At 41.5% G+C, this 12,233-nt stretch overlaps 1 long non-coding RNA gene across 1 annotated transcript in view; it reads right to left on the bottom strand.

Moving 5' to 3' along the window:
• Positions 1-2,404: 2,404 nt before the first annotated feature.
• LOC112477892 overlaps positions 2,405-12,233 on the bottom strand; it is a 109,142-nt gene continuing 99,313 nt past the window's right edge. Inside the window, exons 3-4 of the long non-coding RNA XR_003045622.1 lie at positions 3,568-3,654; positions 2,405-2,519 (exon numbers count right to left, since the gene is read on the bottom strand). This is a non-coding gene — a long non-coding RNA (uncharacterized LOC112477892). The remainder of the gene's footprint in view (positions 2,520-3,567; positions 3,655-12,233) is intronic.

The raw sequence follows: 12,233 nt of genomic DNA, 5'->3' as shown, positions 1-12,233 counted from the left end.
TTAGAAAACATGTCAGAAATGGATCTTTAAATAATCAAAGTGTTACTTGTTACTTCAAGTGGTTAACAGGTTCTTTAATAAAACTGGGCATTTTTAGTTCTCTTGACACTCCCAGAAAACAATCATCCAGGGCAAAAAGTCACCTGTTTCATTATTAACACTAAACATTTTCCTGATGCTGTAGGGGAAGAAAAAAAAAAAAAAAAAGGCTAGAATTGAATATGTTCCTGAAAATATTTAGAATCTTTGCAAGCATATGCTACATATATTATAGGAAAAACTCCTTCTGGGTCATGTCTCTGGTGATAAATTAGTGGCTTCTTGTGCTTAAGCACGTGCATTGAAGGCAGGCTAGTACAATGACCTCCGTGGAACTTTCAATCAAATCTTGCACAGAACCAGGGCTCCAGAGGTGATATTATTTCTTCCCAAGGAAGAGAGGCAGCTCCGTTTAATTTAGTACCTCAATCTCAGAAAATAGACAGAAAAACCACATAATCAAAAAAAAATGTAAGGCCCCACCAATTCAAAAAAAAAAAAAAAAAAAGGAAGTAGGTAATTAAAGATTAAAAATACCCTGAAATCTTAATGTGCCAGTATAAACATGCCTCAGGATACCATGGCAACATTCTCTTCTTTTTTAATGAAATTGATTAATTAGCCTGTGAGCCTGCAAAATGTCAGAGCAAGAGGATTGAGAATGCCTCTCTCCACAGCTAACACCTTACCTCATCTCCTTCCTGAGCTTGTCAATCGAAACACTAGAGGTTGATCTGTGGAAGAAATCTCCAACTATAGCTCTGTTTTAAATGCATGAGGAAAGTGGAGACTTCGATAGCATGCATTCCAAATCAGCTCTGAAGATCCAGAGATGAGGGTGTCTCAGATATATAAGCTCAAACGAAACACATCCCATTTCACTGGGGCACCAGTGGAAGGAGAGAAATGAGGAAGGAAGTAGTTTTGCAACTTGAACCAGCTAGAAACAAGTAAATGTATGCGTGTGTCTGTATGACAAAGCTATGAAGTAAAGAGATCATTTCCACAATTCACACATGGAAATTTCATGTTATAGTCATATCTCATGTGTATATATGTAAAGATTAGATGCAAATATATTAGCACATTTTTACATACACTATAACTCTCTAGGTGTTACTAGGCACAAAATGAAATGGGAGACTTTCCTGCTTCTTTAGGGAAAGGGAGGTCATTCTTTTTTTGGAAGCAGAAGCAAGGACTATCTTTGCTACAAGACCAAACCAAGTCAAACTGAATATAGAGAGATTGCTTGCCACCTGTCTTACTGTCCCACTCACATAAAAAGACACCTTCACACACCATACTTCTCTGCTTCGTGAGAACCAGAAATTCCTATCATTAGATCAGGGTTGTTCAATCTCAGCACTGTTTTCATTTGGGTCCAGATAATTCTTTGGTGCTTGAGGCATTCTGTGTATTGTAGGATATTTAGCAGATTCCTATGAGGGTCTCTACCCATTAGATTCCAGTAATATCCCTCAGCTGTGACAACCAAAATTATCTCCTGACAGTGCCAAATGTACCTGGGTTGGGGAAGAGGAGGCGTAAGGGGCAAAATCCCCCTCCAATGAGAATCACTGCATTAGAATAATCAGTGAATAAGAGAAAAAAAGTAGAGCGCTATCCCTTATGGAAATCAAGGAAGGCCACCCAAATGAGAACAAGCAAGACTGTTTATTCAGAGCTTGCTATAGCAAGGGAGTCAGCCACCATCACTCACAACTGTCAGAGGTTCAAAGTCAGACAGGGGAGCAGAAAGCCTTTGTAGTGAAAAAAGGAAAGGTTTTAGGAGTGCTCCGGTTGGAGAATGCTAGCCTGGCGAAACTGGAGACAGGATATCTTATGTGATTGGTTTGGGAAGCACATTTGGCTTTCTCTGCTGGCCCCGAGTAGGAAGTGAAGGCAAAAAATTGGAAAGCTGGTAGTCACCAAACAAACCAATTTTCAGCATTGGGCCCTAAGTACCCACCACAGTACCTGGAGGCATTTTTATTAGTTTCCCTTTGCTGCTTTACAAATTGCCAATCAGTGGCTTAAAACAGTACAACTCTATTATCTAACGGTTCTGTAGGTTAGATGTCTGATTCATGTTTTAGTTGGCTGTAATCAAGGTGTCAGCTGGCCTAGTATTGCATTTTGGTCGTATAGCATGTGACCTTCAGCTGCAATTGCACAGACAGTACAAAGTCCAGACTGTCTCTAATCTAATACTGTCCCTTAAATGTCAGTGCTTGTGCTAGGGGCTAGAGCTACTATTAAAAATAAGACACAGTTATCTAAAGTTATCTGCTTTCAAAGAGCTCCTTCTGAAGACTCTAGGGAACAAACCATTTTCTTACCTTTTCCAGCTTCTTGAGGCTGCTCACATTCTTTGACTCACAGCCCCTTCTCTACCTTCAAAGCTGGCAACATTGAATCACTTTGCCCGTTCTTTCGTACAGTAAGTCTTCATGTAATACCCTCAACAGGTTCTGCGACTATAAGTGAAATGACGTAAAGAAGCCAATTTTACCATTAGCTAACTGATATGAACAAAAGTTAAGTTCCTATGGCATCTCATCAACATTATAACAAAACAACGATGAAAGAAAGGACGTTATTTGAAGACCTGCTGTAGTTACATCTCCCTCCGACTCTCCTCTTCCGTCTCTCTCATCTGATTTTAAGCACTCTTGTGATTGATTACATTGGGCCCACCTGGACTATCTAAGCTACTCTCTATTGTAAGGTCAGCCCTTTAGAACCCTTAATTTACTGATTGATTGATTATAAATTAATTCCATTCAAAATCTAATTCCCTTTCTCCATCTATCGCAATATATTCATAGGTTCCAGTGACTAGGACATGGACATCTTTGACGTCCATTATTATTTCTAGCACAGCATTAAATAAGCAAAGTGTGGTCCCTGGACCAGCAATATCAGCATCACCTGGCAACCTCTTAGAAATGCAAATTCCGTGAACCTGCTCCAGACCTCCTGAAGCAGAAGCTCTGCAGGTGGGTCCCGGCAACCTGTGTTTTAACAAACTCTCCAGGTGATGCACATTCAGGTTTGAGAAACACCAGTCTACATTCCGTATCTTCTTTCTTCACTCTAAAAGTATGTGGTCACTATGCGAGGCCTTTGCATACCACAACAATTAAATTCCTTAGCAATACACTATTTACCAGAGTCATCTTTCCAAAATGTAAATTATATCACTCCTCTACTCATAACCCTTAAACACAGCTCTCCCCGGTCCTGTCTGGTTAAAGTCCACACTCCTCAGGACGGCATAAAAGCTTCTTTGTCCTCTCACCTCTGTGAGTTTCTCAGCCTCATCTCCTTTATCTCCCCCAAACTCACTAAGCTTCTTGCCGTTCTGGGTCTTTTATGTCTTTAATGCTTCTCACATCCCATTACCTCCCCCTGGAAAGTTAAACCTCTTTGCCTGGCAAACTCTGCCTCCTCCAAGAACCTGCCCTGACCACCACAGGAAGTTGGGGGTTGCATCTTCTGTGGCCTGCAGTCCCTTGTACGAACCTCTACATAGCAGTTTCATGGGAATGATATCACATGTCTGTCTCTCTCCCCAGACTCTGAAGCTTTCACGTGTCAGCATGTGATAACCTAGAACAAAGCAGAGGGCCGGAATATGGGAAGCTCTCTGTGAATGTTAAATGTGTGAACAAATAACACTTAATGAAATATTATTCTAGTCAAATACCTGATGATGTCCTAAAAGCAACCATCATCATATAATTGTGTCCAGAAAAAGGTTTCCTGAAATAGATTGATATTCAAGTGACTCTAGGAATCTTCGATGAGAACAAATTCCTCAAGGGCATGGGAATATTATTGAAACCTTCCCACATCGCAAACCTATTTCTTCACACTTCCTACTACTCCCCCCTGAATAACAACCTGGAACTCAATCGAAAAATCATGAAACAACTAATTGGCTATGGGTCAGCTTGACAAAAGGGTTCCACAGTCCTCCTTTACTTGTGTACTCCACACAAGCAGTCCCAGACTGGTCTGGTGGGATGGGGAGGGAGACGGAGAAGTCCTCAATTGCTACAGAAGGAATGCCTATCCTACATAGACACCAAGGACACCAGCTATTCCACTGCAGAGACATTGATAAGGTTCCTCTTATAGGAGGGTGTAGAGACGAGAGTAGGAGAGATGGCAGAGTGGGAAGTAGCTGCAGGATTTTAAGTCAGGCCTCTAAAGCAGTATTTTTCAGGTTGTGGATGATAACTAATTAGTGGGACATTCAACAATTTATTGAGACTACACTCTGCACTGTTTTTCATAAAATAGAGCATTTTCATAGAATAGAGTATTTAAAAAAATAGAATAGGATAGAATAGACCAAAGTGCACAGCACAAAGAAAGGGTTAAGTATTGTTTCAGTGATTCACACCCCAAAAATGTGTATAGTTGTGATATAAAGTACTTTTCTTATTATAACTCATTGTCAACAGTTTGAAAAACACTGCCCAAAGAGATGGAGCGATGCTGGAAACTTCTCATGGACGACCCCTTTCTCCTCAGCTGGAAGCAATTCCACTCTGAAATCATTGCCTACTTTTCATAGTATAGTTGGCACTTGAGACCTGGCTCATGTGACTCAATGTGATTTCACATATGTGTCCTAGCTTCTCATAGGACTCTAGACACTCTGTGGACCAGGATAGGTTTCATTCCACTTTACAGTTTTCTCCCAGCCTGGCCCAGAGTCTGACACACAAAATAGGCTCTTAATGAATATTGGTTGGTTGGCTGGATCTTACAAACTATCAACTTTATTAAGATCAGGTTAAAAAAAAAAAAAAAAAAGGAAGGAAGAAAGAAAGAAAGAAAAAAGAAATCAATGACTCCCTCAAGAACAGTCCAAATACCAGATGTCCCTTTGACAACAGAACCACAGTACAAAGAAATGCACTATGCCCCCACTAGCAAGAGACAAGAATGGAGCCTCAATTAGGCATTGACAAGAAAAGCTAACACCAAGTCAACCTGTTGTCACTCTGCTTGGAAATCTTTGCTCTTTCCCAGCTGTCAAAATTGAGTGAGACACTGAAGCGGATACAATCAGCTTCTATTTATTATCAATGTTTTACAGCAGCAAGCATTAATAACACATCTTATATTTGTAAGCTTTGGTTTTAGATCATTCTCTGATCTATATTCTCTGATATATAGAGAGCCAATAAGATTTGAGAATATCTGTGGTATCCTGCCTTTGTTAGTAAAAGAATTTCAAAGATAGAGAAAAAAATCAAAATATGGACCTATTTAAGTATTCAGCATCCATGTGTAATTGTTCAATTATGCTGCCACTTTGTGATATATCTGACATGAGGCATTACAATAAAACCAGAAATAAATGCTACACAGAAAACCATAAAATGAGAAGAACCACCAAAATAAGGCCTTGGTATAGACAAAGCTTCCTGCCTCCATGCATAATTTATACTGTCTGTAAAGCCAACACCTGGGAACTGCTAATTTAATTAGTTTGTATTGAACACTTAATTGTAGTAAGCCAAGGTTTCAGACTAGTTTGACAGCTGTTTTCATTATTCTAATTAATCTATGGCATTTGGTTCTCTTTCCCACCTTACTTGGACTTCAACGCTTGCTTCATTTTGTTTAGTCTGAGGAATCAGTTCCACCAGATGACATCTTGTCAACGTTATGCCCCTTTATTTTCCCCAATTCCCCAAATCGATGTGATGATGGCAGAGAGTGCAGCCTGCATCAGGACACTGTCTGTGTTAGTCTCACTGATCATGGCCCAACAACACCCACGTAGGCCAAGTGTCTCCCCGACAAGGTTTTCCCTGAGAGCCCAAACCATCATAAAACCACTTGGCACACATTTGCTAAGTCACTTATCCCAATCACTGCACAAAGCAATACAGTCTGGGTTAAATAAAACACAATCTTTGCCCCCAAGGAGTTCTAGCCCAGTAGAGGACACCAAAAGGATCTCGGCATTAAAATTTCAGAGCAAGCTCTGCCTTAACATTTGCAGGCCTGGGCAGAGGGCACAAATAGAGGCCCTCATATCATATATCTGAATATCTAAACCACATAAATCAAACTAGCAAACAGCTAAATAAAATATGTTCTCTACTGCTATCTTAACAAACACAGGTTCAAAAAGACCCAGAAAAGAGGTTCAAATTTAGAACTAGCAGGACAGAATAAAACCCCAACCCCTAGCCTGTGGCTCACTGCCCTTATCTTCTTCCCCCAGCTCCATGCTGCCCAGTGAGGGGCCTAACACACGTGTATGTGGACACCTTCACATGTCCAAGCTTCATTCACAGTTCCCTCAAACAACTGTCCCTTAATGGACCTGGAGAAGAGACCCACATGGTTCTGGAAACAGACTCAGGCAGAGAGGTTAAGGCCTGGGTATGAAGGTGGGGCGTCCCATCGAAGAAGGCATTACAGAAAGAGGACAGAGCAGGACCCTCGAAAGCAGTATTTCTCAAACATTTATGTACGTAGCATCACCTAGAGAGCATGTTAGCACACAGATTCCTGAGGTAAGGCTTCCATAGGTCTGGGGTGGAGCCTAAGAATTTGTATTTCTACAATGTCCATAAGATCCTGATGCTGCCTGTGGTGATGAATTTTATGTGTGAACTTGACTGGGCTGTGGGATGATCAGATATCTGATTAAACATTCTTTCTGAGTATATCTGTGAGAGTGTTTCCAGAAAGATTCACATTTGAACAGGTAGACTGAGTAAAGCAGATGGCCCTTCCCAGTGTCAGCTGGCGTCATCCAATGCACTGAGGGTCTGACTAGAGCAAAAGGTGGAGGAACCTTCATTACTTAGTTCAACTAAGAGAAGTTAGCAACGTAGAGGGAACAAAAGAGAGAAAGAGTTGAAACAGGCATTCCAGCAGAGGAGGCACTTGTGTGGAGGCAGGAGCATTACATATGCTGGTGAATTTAAAGAATTAAGAATAGATCTAGTTAACTGCAGTGAAGGGTGTGCATAGGAAAACAGCTAAAAGAAAGAGGTATATGCATGTGAGAATTTTTAAGGATGTATGCCCTATGCAAAAGAGATTGAGGGAAAGACAAAGCAGGCTTGGGGAAAAATGTGAGGTCCATTTTGTACATGTTCCCATCCTCTCATCTCCTGTAGTAATTAATGTCTGCAAAGTTCATTTTGTAATTACTCATATACCTCAAGATGAAATCTCTGTTGATATTTTGACATTTGTTTAGGTAATCTATCCTAATTTCACTATCTACATGTCTACAACTTGGCTCCTCAACAGCCTGAGTCATTCGCGAGCAAGAACTATGTGGGTGGGTCTCACAGAACAGGGGCTCATTATTTGTTGATTTGGTTCAAACATGACTGAAGTGCCAATACACTTTGCAAGGGAGTTATTAGCAATGAAAATGTCAAGTAACTTCTCACTGCTGATGACAGAACAAACAACACACTGCATCCCTTTGGAGGTGCTCAGGAAACATTCGTATTTGTAGAATCTGACTTGATAGGCAGAGAGAGGACAGAATAAGTTCCTAAATGGACAGGGGTTTCCACGTTATGTCTTGATCTAAACAGAGTTAATAATAATGGTCATAATTCCTCATGTGGGTCTTAAGAGTTACTTCGAACTCAGAATAGTCTCTTAAAATCTACCAACCTAATAAATTTTACCAACTCCCTTATATGTACCCTTTAACCACTGAATAAGAACAAATGAAGCCACTTTGAAATATAGTTTAAACTCCTCTGCAATAGGAAATGGCATCGTGGTGACTTCTAAGGAAGTAAATCCTCTCTGAGTTGTTAATTTGAAGGTGCAGTGGAAACATTGGTGCCCGTTTCTTTATAAAGTTGCAGCATAAAATCTACAAAGCAGTCACTGAAAAGAAAAATATAGACTCCCCAACTTGCAGTTTAGTGTCCCCTTAAAAAGGTATAATTTCTTAACTCCTTTTGTACCCGAACATTATAGGAAGTATCCACTCCCCACAAATAGGATGACCATCAAATCTGGAACAGCACCTTAAGGCATGGTCAATTATGTGACAAACTTTGCTATGAGAGACTATGCACTCTCATAGTCTCCCTGAGCTGTGTAAATACTGCTGGGAAAGCTGTCCGCCATAGGAGGATGGGAGTGAGAAGCGAAATAAATTAAAACCTTTTGTGATTATATCAGGGCTGCGACAAGACTGCTACTCAGCAAGATAGCCTTATCATTCCCTTCGGATGGACTAAACTTTAGACAGGATTCTTCTGGACTATAGGCCCTTGACCTTCCTTTTCTCAGAGCATTAACTTTAGAAACTTGCAATTGTAAGTTATTTCTCTGCCCCTGTGAGGTGTAAATCCTCTACAACCCAGGAGTATCTTTCTCAAGGACTTAGGAGCCATCCCTTTGAAATGTAATCAGCAAAAAAGATAGGGACCCGGTCTCCCAGTTTCTGTGAGAGGGTAGGAGCTTAACTCTCGTCATAGAAAATGAGGAAACACAAATGGATTGCAAACACAAATCACATTGACCAACCTCCTGCTGGATTCTACCACGTGAGGATCCCAGATCACTAGGAAGAAGGAGATGAGAAGTACGCGTATGCCATCTCTGCTTTCTGAGAGTCAAAGCTAGGTTTTACCTGTTGGAGTGGACCAGGGAGAGTCTGAACAAGACATAATGGCATGGAAAAACAAAGAGTGCCATGAAATAAAATTCCCTGGAGAGTACAGGCTGGTGACTCAGGCTTAAGACAAACTCTAAGGGTTTAGGACCAGGAAGTTCTGGTCAGGAAGAGCATATGGCTTTGTGCTGTGCTTTGGGGAGCAATGGCCATACCTGCTTGTGAGAGGGCACTAAGATAACAGTCATCGTGGAGTCCCAGCTTGGGCACACTGTGTCCTACAAGGGACCAGGCACCATGATTTTCAGGAACGAACTTCAGTGGGGCATTTTGTGTCTCCAAGAGACAATGGTCATAAAAGACTTCAATTCCCTTTGTGTGGCTCCTGGTAGAGAGAACTGAATGAGCCCCAGAGTTCTTAGAGTTTAGAGGGCAAGATAAGCAATGCTCAAGTAGAAGATAATGAACTTCCTGCTCTTTAGGGCAGTTGTTTGAGCAAGTGATTAGAAAATGTAAAGAAATGAGAATGCATTTAAATAGCTAAATACACTCTCATTTCTGAGCTGGTCATAATCATCATATATACGTCTGTTTTAATGAAAATAACCATATGACAAAAACTATTCTCTTTTCCAGAGATATGAAAAAACTTTTGTAGAGGTAGATAAAGTGAAATTCAATCACATATGGACAGGTAGAGGTGAAAATTTCTTCACCAGGAATAATTCCCAAACTCCTGTCTTCTTGCTGAATATGACTTAGTTTATCACGAGAATGATAAGCAGTTGAGTAGGAGCCCTGACCAGGGCCCAGGGAAACCTCTAAGAAGCTTTCCACGGCTCAGGCCCTCTGACCTGCACGCTGCTAAAACAGGCAGCAGCATCAGAAACGGTAAGTTTGAGTTACGAAGACTCAGAAAATCTATATGCAAAGATTATGGCTTCAGAGCGAATTCATAAAGGAATCTCATATTTATGAAACATCAATAGGCAGACTCAACTTACTAGGAATTTTAGTTTTAATTTAACAATTCTTATTATACAAACATCTCCTTTATAGAAAAATCAGTAAAACAAAACAAAGCTTCTTATACTCCCACCACTCATTGATAAGTACTATTAATATCTATTAATATTTTTTTCAGCTTGGTGGCTTCCCCTTTATTGATGTGCCTCCAACCTTCTCCCCATAATCAGTCCTTTCCATCTATCCCAAAAAGAGTAGTGAATGGAAAGGACTGTTGGGGTCGTGAGCGCCTTGGGCAGTGAGAAAGGGAACAGAAACCAGACCAATCACTGGATGAGGCAGAGATTGACAACAAGTCTAATGCAGAGTGGGACTGGTGGTAGAGAAAGGGGAAGACAGGAAAAAGGGGAGAGACTAGAGGCCCTTGCGGGTTAACGCCCCTGCGACGAGAAGAGCCTCAAACACTAGGAGGTGCACGTCCTGAAGGGAGCTGGTATTTGAGCCTGAAGATAGAAGAGGTCACAGAAAAGGGCCGCCCCTCTCTCTTCGCGGAGTGGGACCCTACCCCCCGACTGCAGGGGTCATGGCTTCACAGACGGTAGATGCTTTCATCACCGTGGCAGTGTACAGAAAGAAGCCTTCTTCATAGTGTTCCTAGTATAGCTGACCCATCGTGGCAGTGGTGGGTGGAATGACATTGTTGGCAAAGAAAAACCAGGCATCCTCAGCTCTGAGATGAATTCGCTTCTGGATCAGGAAGCAGAACTGACCAGCTGTGAGATCAGAAAGCACCATCCGAGCTTTGGGAGCCTTTTCTGCTACCACCAGGAACCGGGCCGGTATTCCTTCCGGACCCTCTCGCCTCAGAGCCGCACTTCTCCGAACCGAGGCTCCTCTTTATGCACAAACTTCATCGTCCCAGAAACTGGGCTGGACCACGCTGGGCTGAGGGGACCCACGGGATGGGGGCGGGGTGCGGGGACTGGGGGCGACAGCGGCAACGCGCGGGCGGATTCAGCGGAGCGATCTCAGGACTTGCGCAAATATCTATTAATATTTTGATGTATATATTTCAAAAGCTCAGTGTTTGCCTTTTACAAAGTGGAATCACGATATATATCCCATTTGGTAACTTTTTTCTCTTAACACATACGTCATAAAATATTTTCAAAGACAATAAACATAAATAGGCCATATTACTGGATATACAGTGGTTTACAGAGAAATGTCTATAGGCAACATGCATAATATTTTTATTTCTGGGGCTAATGCAATTTAATTCTACTTTGTGAAATAGCTGCACCATTTCGTGAGTTTGCACAAAGGTACACGTGGTGGGGGGTGGGGGCGTTGTCATTTCTTTATCTTTTTTACTTCTTATAACTCACCCTACATTCCCAATCACGAAGAAGAAAGGAGTAAGATGTTGTCACAGAAAACATTTAAATATCCCACCATTCTGCAGTGTTACCAAGAGGCATATTTTAATGTGACAGCTGGATGACATCTCACCTACTGGATTAGGATGGAGAAAGAGGATACCCATTTCCAGCAGGAGGGCTGCATACCTTGATAGGTATAACCTATCAGTTGATCTTTCGGCCGGTTAATTTACATCATCTGCTCTCTGTTAAATCTTTTCAGGCCTGCTGGCTAATCAGGTAATACTGCCAAACCGCAGCCTGCTCTGTTCTTCAGCCCCACTTCTAGTGCTGACTTGTCTTAAACTTTTTTAAATTAAAAGACAAGAAAGAATCTTTCAATCCCAGAAGCCATCAAGCCCCCTCCTGCTTTTGAATGTAGTGTCTCTGACCCTTATCATAAATACATTAAGCAAAGAAAGGTTAAAAATCCACTGAAGGGAGCCTGATCAGCCATGAGTCATTTATGCCCTGGGGTGAAATCAGAAGCTGTAAATTAAGGTAAATCTATTCCAATGGTGTATCAGAGAAAAGAGGAAAGAAGCGAAAATCTCAGGCTGCCTCATTACTAATATGAGAACTGTCATCTGTGAATAATTCTTCAAAGATGTGGAAGGAAGCATAGAAAACAGGAAAAGCCACTCTCAGAGGACTGGGTGGGAACACATCAGCTAGCAATGATTTCAAGTGTAATTATCATGATTTATAACCAAACAGGCAAAAGAGAACTTCTGAAATCACACCCCTTGAGCAACAGCTACTTTCAAGCCCCCCTAAAACTCCTGTATTATGTTCCTGCCACAGGTGTGAGATTGACTATCAGTTCTATGACTCTGCCAGGTATGACATAAGATGGCCCCAAGTTCAAAGTGCCCGATTCCTCCCCATGCTGGGCTGTTCTTTACCACCACTTCTTGTGAATTACTCAGTGACATAAGAAAAATCTCATCTCTAGCTCTCAGGCCTCATACACAGCCTTCCTGCTATTCAAAATAAATGATCTCCTCCTTATTGACCACATTTATAAAGAAAAAACAAAAACATTACATTTTTGTAGGCTGAAAATATGCACAGGAAATTGATAGGAAGGCAGCCTATATCCCCTTCTCAGGCAGCACGGATACTGCTATGTGGTGCAAGGATGTTTGGTCAGTGGCCATCGACCACAAGGG

The sequence above is a fragment of the Pteropus alecto genome, unplaced genomic scaffold (genome assembly GCF_000325575.1).
Source record: "Pteropus alecto unplaced genomic scaffold, ASM32557v1 scaffold131, whole genome shotgun sequence".
Taxonomy (NCBI): domain Eukaryota; kingdom Metazoa; phylum Chordata; class Mammalia; order Chiroptera; family Pteropodidae; genus Pteropus; species Pteropus alecto.
Note: the sequence above shows the minus strand (reverse complement) of the source record. Positions and strands in the feature narration are given on the sequence as shown.